General features: G+C 44.9%; 1 pseudogene; it reads right to left on the bottom strand.

Annotated features, from left to right (window-relative positions):
• Positions 1-4,025: 4,025 nt before the first annotated feature.
• LOC126485715 (5S ribosomal RNA) lies at positions 4,026-4,143 on the bottom strand (annotated as a pseudogene).
• Between the last annotated feature and the right edge of the window lie 5,549 nt (positions 4,144-9,692).

Genomic DNA, 9,692 nt, shown 5'->3' with positions numbered 1-9,692 from the left:
ATGGAATGTTTCCATAGATGCTCATGTGGTTAAGTAATGCCGCAACAACCGGTCTGTCGTGATAAATGCTACATTCTTTAGTTAATGAGGATGATATGTTTGGTGTCTGAAGTCGAATGTACACTCCTGGAAATTGAAATAAGAACACCGTGAATTCATTGTCCCAGGAAGGGGAAACTTTATTGACACATTCCTGGGGTCAGATACATCACATGATCACACTGACAGAACCACAGGCACATAGACACAGGCAACAGAGCATGCACAATGTCGGCACTAGTACAGTGTATATCCACCCTTCGCAGCAATGCAGGCTGCTATTCTCCCATGGAGACGATCGTAGAGATGCTGGATGTAGTCCTGTGGAACGGCTTGCCATGCCATTTCCACCTGGCACCTCAGTTGGACCAGCGTTCGTGCTGGACGTGCAGACCGCGTGAGACGACGCTTCATCCAGTCCCAAACATGCTCAATGGGGGACAGATCCGGAGATCTTGCTGGCCAGGGTAGTTGACTTACACCTTCTAGAGCACGTTGGGTGGCACGGGATACATGCGGACGTGCATTGTCCTGTTGGAACAGCAAGTTCCCTTGCCGGTCTAGGAATAGTAGAACGATGGGTTCGATGACGGTTTGGATGTACCGTGCACTATTCAGTGTCCCCTCGACGATCACCAGTGGTGTACGGCCAGTGTAGGAGATCGCTCCCCACACCATGATGCCGGGTGTTGGCCCTGTGTGCCTCGGTCGTATGCAGTCCTGATTGTGGCGCTCACCTGCACGGCACCAAACACGCATACGACCATCATTGGCACCAAGGCAGAAGCGACTCTCATCGCTGAAGACGACACGTCTCCATTCGTCCCTCCATTCACGCCTGTCGCGACACCACTGGAGGCGGGCTGCACGATGTTGGGGCGTGAGCGGAAGACGGCCTAACGGTGTGCGGGACCGTAGCCCAGCTTCATGGAGACGATTGCGAATGGTCCTCGCCGATACCCCAGGAGCAACAGTGTCCCTAATTTGCTGGGAAGTGGCGGTGCGGTCCCCTACGGCACTGCGTAGGATCCTACGGTCTTGGCGTGCATCCGTGCGTCGCTGCGGTCCGGTCCCAGGTCGACGGGCACGTGCACCTTCCGCTGACTACTGGCGACAACATCGATGTACTGTGGAGACCTCACGCCCCACGTGTTGAGCAATTCGGCGGTACGTCCACCCGGCCTCCCGCATGCCCACTATACGCCCTCGCTCAAAGTCCGTCAACTGCACATACGGTTCACGTCCACGCTGTCGCGGCGTGCTACCAGTGTTAAAGACTGCGATGGAGCTCCGTATGCCACGGCAAACTGGCTGACACTGACGGCGGCGGTGCACAAATGCTGCGCAGCTAGCGCCATTCGACGGCCAACACCGCGGTTCCTGGTGTGTCCACTGTGCCGTGCGTGTGATCATTGCTTGTACAGCCCTCTCGCAGTGTCCGGAGCAAGTATGGTGGGTCTGACACACCGGTGTCAATGTGTTCTTTTTTCCATTTCCAGGAGTGTACATTACAGGGCATGTGGAGGGATTTCTCCATCCTAAAAAAAGTGGCACGTACACGCCTCTCATACTCCGCTACCCTAGTAGCTGCTTTCTGCGTATGGTGCACGAATGACCTATTTAGGGATTCTTAAAATTCTCCAGTAGACAGCAGAGGTCCGGAAATTCACTTCCAAGATTGCCGCAGAACAGTCTGTCTTAGCCTTCCACTAGCCTCCAAACCATAGAAACGATATCGGTTCCTGGAACTATGCTGCAAAACGTTTGAGGGAGGTTAGCTGTCTTCAGTAAATCAACCAGCCGCCTGCGGAAATCGAGGATGGTCTCTGAAGCCGGGCGGCGGTCATGATTTGTGGTGACGTATGCCACGATTTTCAGCCTAGTGCACCCAGTGCAGTCAGTCACTCCTGGCAGACCCTCCTCCACATCTTGAATGACACTCCCAGCAAGCAAACAGAGTGGCACTGGCCTTAATTTTCGACCTGACAGATGTTTCAGTGAGGCATTCTTCGCCCGCCTTCCATTGGAGTCCGTGTGGTAATCAATTGCACCCTCTTGAGCTTGTTCTGGCCTTTCAGATTAGTTCGACTTGCGACAGGCGAGACAACCTCTGCAGGCTCACATGTACATTCAGCAGTGGACAGTACCTCAGACCTGTTTTTGGGAAAGGCGTAGGGGTGCAGTTGTGCGGCTGGTATCCACTTTCATGTTCCGGCCAGGGATTCGTCACTCCGCCACTGTCCGCCATTTACCATCAGATAAAGTCCGCATGTGGGCATCAGAAGGCTCTGCGACGTCAGGGATCTTACACTGTGGGCTCCAGAAGCGTCACAGAATTCATCTTAGGTTCCGCAGCTCCACCACCGCTTAAAAGCAGCAGCTTGAAGACGTCGTCCACGGCCAATACAACTTTCGGTTGTTTACCGACAGCGGTCAATTCGCTGCGCATCTGTACTTTTTCAAATTTTTTCTGTGCCACAAGTAACATCGCCTTAAGCTAGGGAGTCACTGGGTGCAGTATAAGTTCTGCTTCTACGCTGCTTCTGTGTCTTAGGGTTTCTTACTTCAATCGGTAAAAATGGAGTCCTTATAGGATCACTTTCTCGTCGATCTGTCCAACACCGGCTCAAAGGAAGGCCTCGGCGCTTGTTGGTGACGTCACGTCAGCTAGGCACGGCGAACGCCAGGTCTGTTGCAGGCAGAAACGCCTGGGCGTGCGTATCACTATAAATCTCTTATTTTTGGACAAAATGTTTGGTATTGTTTTGGATTCAGCAGTTTTATTTAGATGAAAGATTTTCTTACTATCGTAAAGCTACAAATGAAGATCTAGTTCTGTATTACTGAATCCTGTCGAAACAAACGTAGATTAATATGAGAAGATGCTTTGCCCCATTGCAAGCTTCGGAAATTTTACATTCAAGTAATTATATTTACTTGATCCATTTTGTTATCGAAACTTACCCCAACCCCCTTACAGTGAACTCGTTTCTTTTATTTATTTATTTATTTATTTTCGTTTGAAATCGTCACTGGATTTGTGAACTAATTTATATGTGTAAATGTCCAGCTGTTGACAGTCATTAGATTACAGTCGTTTTTAACGAAAGGAATTCTAAACAGGAAAGAAAATAGCTTCATACATTGAAAATACTGCTGAGCTTAAACTTTTTTAAACATGCACATTAGAAAAGCTAAATATTCCCCTCTTGCAACTGAAAGGAGAAACTTTATAAGATAAAAAAAAATTTGATAAAACAAGTATATCTCTTTTGCCTCTTCTTCTGTCCCCCACCCCTTCCCCCAACAAGTACAATCGCAAAATATTTCATTAACATTCAGTGCTCCTCACCCCACAGTCAACCAAGATAACTAAAGAAGAGCACCACTATGTTCACAGTTTCTTGTAAAAGCAACCCAGTACAAACGTAACTTCCTCAGATTTACAAATAAGGTAAAGGAGCACGAATTCTGTTGCTGCTGGACCATGAAGTTGTTCTTGTATGTCAATCCTTAAAACTGGTGGAAATTTAAGTTCAGGAGTACACTATTTGTTAGGAAGTATAATGAGTTGCACAATTAATTGCTTGCAGAAATCTCTCAGAACAATGTGTGTTGGTCAACTACCGCCAATAGTTTCACATTTTCCTGTGTCAGAGAGGGAGACACCACCATTATGAGTATGCCTGCAACAGACCTGGCGTTCGCCGTGCCTAGCTGACGTGACGTCACGAACAAGCGCCGAGGCCTTCCTTTGAGTCGGTGTCGATCTGTCTGTGTTGCATTCTGCCAGTCCGGCTGTTGCGACCACTTTCTCTGAAACAGGTAGAGGTACCTTGATCTACGGTCCCTTAAACAAACAAACACCGGTTCCGATCGGCCGCCATGTCGCCGGACGCGGATACGGTGGTCGGCACATCGTTCTCCCGGCCGTTGTCAGTTTTAGTGACCGGTGGTGGCCTCGCAAGTGCTGAGTGCGCCCAGCTTGCCAACAGCACTCGACTGACCCGTCGTTGACGCATCCCAGTGCTAGCCAAGCCCAACAGCGCTGAACTTCGGTGATCTAACGGGAACCGGTGTTACCACTGCGGCATGGCCGTTGGCTCTACGGTTGCTTGGTGGTGTAAAAAAATTTATGCTTCTAAGTCAATCATATCAAAACATATGGCTGTTTAAGTCACATATTTTGATAGCTGCAGACTCTCTCATCAAAACGTATAGTGTACTTCTCGTCCACTTAGAATCATAAAATCTGCCAGCAAGTAAGGTTTCTCAGTACAAGTAAAGGAAGGAATACGAAATTTTTTCATTTATAATAAATCACATACGTTGTCCGCTGTCCATCCGTCTGTTAATACACCTTTTTCTCATGAGCAGGAAGAGGTATCGAATTGAAATCGATGACAAATACCAAAGTCTACGGTACAGTGGCAGTGTAAAATATTTAACCTTCAAAGACAATGGAGACAAAAGATATGGTCATTCGTGGTGACACCATTTTCTCAGGATCGAGTTGAGGTTGTAAGAGGCATGCGCTGCCTGCGATATGAGAATCGCTGACCAGAGAGCAGTGTTGACTGCAGTACGAACTGTGTAACTGTAGCAGTTAGTTGTTGCTAGTCGCTTGTCTGAGGTGGTCTGCGCTTGTCTGCAGTCTCCTCTGGTCGGGAATCTGGAGTATTATTGTATAAGGTAAAGAAGCAGCGCCGCGCATATCTAGTAATGTATCTGAACTGTCATCCAAATATTTTAAAAATGTCCTAATAATAATTTTAATAATATAAAGTAATTTTTTTTAAAAAAAAAAAGCATTCATTTAAAAAAAAAATCAGTTGCTTCCTTTCACAAATCACAAATGTATAGGCCAGCATTGCACGGAGCTGTGCCGGAAAAATGTTAAGTAAGAGCAGATATATTCGCCGTTTTTATTAAGGTAAGAACTTTTGCTTTTTATTCAGAATGATCTTACAGGGCCACGACGCAGCATTGCTGTCGTCCAAAATTTTACCAGGTTACTGAACTTATTTTTTTTTTATTAAGAGGCTTAGGAATTTTTCTGTTTCGTGCTTACATTAAATAAGAAAAGAATTTTTTGGTTACTTTAAATGGGAACCAGTTTTGTTCTGAGGTCACACAAAAATTAGAATCGCTATCCATAATAATTATTTTAATTTCAATTTCATAATTTTGTGGGGAGGTTACAAGGTATCATGTTAACATATATGTGAAATGCTAAAGTCTATGATTATGAAAAGGATGGTTGCTACTCACCATATACCGGAGATGCTGAGTCGCAGATAGGCACAACAAAAAGACTGTCAGAAAATCTTTTGGCAACAAAGCCTTCGGCGGAGATAGAACGTACGAGAGCGCGCGCGCACACACACACACACACACACACACACACACAAAGGCAACTCACACTCACACGACCGTAGTCTCTGGTTGCTGAGGCCACAGCAACCAGTAGCACTGGCTCTATTCGAACACACAGCACCTTCAAGTACGCCTACATGAGATGAGATTGAAACCTGCCCTTAGAAAAATTTATGAATAACAGTGCTGATAAACCTCTTACGTCATTTGATTTTCAAACAGCTGAGTAAAACTGAACGTACTCAGACATTTCTCTCTTTACTTATTCTGATCATCACTAAACTGACACACAATATTTTTAGCGCAACGCAATCTGACTTTCAATAATCCCTATAAAGGAATGGCCCTGACTTACAATAATCTATACCTTTCATGAATCACTTACCTCACAAAAATCTTCGTTACTCGAACTACTGCAATACAGTGAGCGCCAATACTGCCAGCTAAATAAAAGATTCTAACTACTAGAGGCACTAACTACTGATAGGCATAGTTAGCAAATGAAAGCTTTTGATAGAGAACAAACAATGTATTTACTTTAATAGTGTTCAAAAGTCATAATATATATCAGTTCATGACATCCAGTCTTACAAATATACCCTCTCTGATGGACACACGTCCAGATCATCCGCTCTCAAAACTCCGCCATCTCACTCCCCACATCCACCACTGCTGGTGGCTCACCTCCAAGTGAGCTACGCTACGCGCTGTTCACATCCAACTGCCCAATACTACAATAGCAAATATTCCAACAATGCAAACCAGCCACAGACTGCACACAGCACAGCCAGTGATTTTCATAGAGAGCGCTACGTGGCGTTCCAACATAGAAACCTAAACAGCCCACTTACAAGATTACTACTGTGTTCAGTTTATGTGCTCAGTCTCATGAGCTTTGTATTAAAGCTTGATTGGTATCTTCAGTCTGACTATAAAATTTTGAAATGCTACTGACAACATATGCTGTTATCTATATATATTTGACGATGCTGGTGCCGAATCTGCATTTAACATTCGACGATGCCACCATGGCTGCATTACTTTAGGACATCGTTTTTATAAAACACAGATCTGAAGTTTGTCATTATAGACCGAAACCCTAATCTGTCAGCCGGCCGGTGTGGCCGTGTGGTTAAAGGCGCTTCAGTCTGGAACCGCGTGACCGCTACGGTCGCAGGTTCGAATCCTGTCTCAGGCATGGATGTGTGTGATGTCCTTAGGTTAGTTAGGTTTAATTAGTTCTAAGATCTAGGCGACTGATGACCTCAGATGTTAAGTCGCATAGTGCTCAGAGCCAGCCTAATCTGTCAACAAAAGTTTGTGACCATAGACGTACATTAAAGGAAATTTATACTTAATAAAGAATTGTGCAATCAAGACCTCAGAACATTTCAAAGCTGTGCCAAATCTGAACGGCCTCCTGCCTCTGTTATGGAAGTATTTCTAGATCAAGTAATGAAAATCAGTTCACACTTTTAAATGAACTAAAATTCGCGCAAACGATTGTAGTAAGTTAGTACACTCTAGTCAACGCAGTAGACTACACAGGTATCATTCACTACATCGCAGAAAAAAGTCAGGAAAAAGCTAAACGAGGTCCCCAATAATCCTCTTAAATGTCTCGTGTGCTATCGAGAGCTTACATGCATTCAAATGTGCGGTCAAGAATTTTTAAACTCGTCTAAAATAGTTAGTCGCTCCAACGGCTGTTGGCACTCATAGGACCTGCAGTGAGCTGTGAGGTATGCTCCACACGGTCCGTCTTCGTCATGGGCCGCATGCTGCTTCGGCCGACGTGTAGGTTCGCCCGCTGCTGCCGCTACACGGATTTTGTCGTTGCTGTCGGAACAGTTGCTCGAGCGGCATTAAAATGGTGGTGCTTTGTCACAGACGTGATAGCACGTCTCTGTACAAGGCAAAACTGTAACGAGACTCTAGATGCGAAGTCTCTGGAGCTGAATCCGATAGCCATTGGCCTCTTTGCAACGCGCACTCTGTCCCCGACAGGGAACAAGCAGTTCCAATGTTTTATGACTCAGAGTTCCCGGTCTTTAGTATGCCTCTGACGTCAGCTCTGCTGCCAACTGCTGAGAAAGCAAGTGACCACTTCGTACCTCCTCGGGCGTAGAAAGCAAGTACTACGTTTCGTAGCTCAGGAGTTTCCCATCCTGACTAGGCACTAATCGACGCAAAGGAGTACTTCTTCTGCATCAAGGCGTCTGTTTGAAGAAGTTGCGAGCCGTTCAGTTTTTCAGCGGATTCTAACATCTGTCGCCGTTTTTGAGAAACTGACAAGTTCTCATGTGAAAGTCGTATCTTGAAAGAGATAGGTGGACGCTGTTCTGCAGTGTACAAGCACAGTGAAGTAAATTCGTTAGATTTGATTGGTTGGGAGTTGCTCAGGAGAGGGGTTGGGCCGCCTGCTTGCAAGCTGTTTCTACTGTGCACCACCTAAGCGGCTTGTGCACACTCATTCTATCCTAGTAATGCTATTGAAGAAATGGTACCTACAGCTTAAAACGCAATCCGAATTATGTTCGCTCCTGGCATACCTACGCATCATTCACACGTGACGTTTAGCGGAAATGAAGACTATAAAATTATTGTTTTTACTGGGATTCGATCCTAAGATCGGTTTATGGGCTCACTTTTTACTACATCACCAAGCTCGACAGCAGTCTCTAAGGAATCAGGCTGTGAATGTATCTCTGGCCTCCGATTTTTCTTCGAGTGGAAAAATCTGCATGCAAAGTTGTGCAAACATTGAATTAAAACTGATATTCTAAAATGAAATACATCAGATTTAGTTGTAACGAGAAGATCAGTGTTCTGAAGGAAAATAAACATTGTTGTAATTAATCGCGAACTCTTTCTTTGTTATCTGACGTCGCACTAGCTTTCGTGGACCTGTCTCGCACGTGGCGAGGCGGACTTGGCTTGTGACGTCACAGTGAGAATACAATATTATAATTAAATGCGTCGCATTATTAACAAAAATATTCCAAACCTGCAAGTCAGAGGCTGGCCGGTGTGGCCGTGCGGTTCTAGGCGCTACAGTCTGGAACCGCGTGACCGCTACGGTCGCAGGTTCGAATCCTGCCTCGGGCATGGATGTGTGTGATGTCCTTAGGTTAGTTAGGTTTAATTAGTTCTAAGTTCTAGGCGACTGATGACCTAAGAAGTTAAGTCGCATAGTGCTCAGAGCCATTTGAAGCAACTCAGAAACACGGACAGCCTGTGACGAAGAGCCACGGAGAGGATATGGGAAGGGGGGGAGGGGAGAGTAGGAGCAGTTGCCCCTAGTGAGAATTAGTTTACTTTACGAATGAGAAAAGGGAGTCCAGAGTCCAGATTTTAGTAAACCAAAATATCCTAAAATCATCGCTAAAATGACCTGAAAATATTGATAAAACAAGGTGAAAGTGATATAAGGATGTTCCAAAGTAATACCGAGAAAGTTTATGATATATTCCTTGAACAAAAACAATAGCTCTAAAGCTCATGCCATAAGAGACACAGCACTTGTTTATGTTCGGTGCTGCGAAACACATCTCTTCTACTACAAACTCTTTGCGTTTCATATTTTAGGAAGACGTAGTATGAACCAAAACAAGAAAAAGTAACTTTCAAAAGGGGACTCTAAACTGCATGCCCCAAGAGCCTTTTTTACTTATTTCTGTACAAGGAACCTATCCGTAAAGTTCGTCGGTGTTTTTTAGTACACACTGTATATGTGATGTGATTTATACGTGATTTAGAGTGATTAAAAAAGACATAGGAGGCTGAAAGAGAAATTACGAAAAGGATAATTAATTTCCAATCACTGTGTTATTCTTTCATTGAAGGTGTACGAAAATTTAGGATAAGATCAACACTCGAGATCGCAATAACATTTCTTCATTTCGGCTTATGTTAAAACCATCCGCAGAATTTTTGGGCCCTACAGGGATAAGAATAACAAAATAATTATAAGTAGTACTATCACATATGGTGTTGAAATAAAATAGAGAAAACTGTAGCAAAGATACAAACATTACTATTACATATGACGTTGAAGGAAAATAGAGAAAAGCTCTAGCGTTTACCCCTATGGCTGGTGGTGCCGCCTCCTCGCTTTCTCACGTGATACCACGATATAGAGTAAATGATGTCTCTGGAGCCACGGGTTAAATAGTGTGCAATTGCCGCGGCGGCTACGGATTCCGACAGCACTAGCCAATGGCAAACCTTTCACAAGAACTGAAAAGTCGTTGGTGTATGATTTTGCACTGTAAGTT

This window comes from Schistocerca serialis, chromosome 6 (genome assembly GCF_023864345.2).
Source record: "Schistocerca serialis cubense isolate TAMUIC-IGC-003099 chromosome 6, iqSchSeri2.2, whole genome shotgun sequence".
NCBI classification, from domain to species: Eukaryota; Metazoa; Arthropoda; class Insecta; order Orthoptera; family Acrididae; genus Schistocerca; species Schistocerca serialis.
This window is presented reverse-complemented; position numbering and strand designations above follow the sequence as displayed.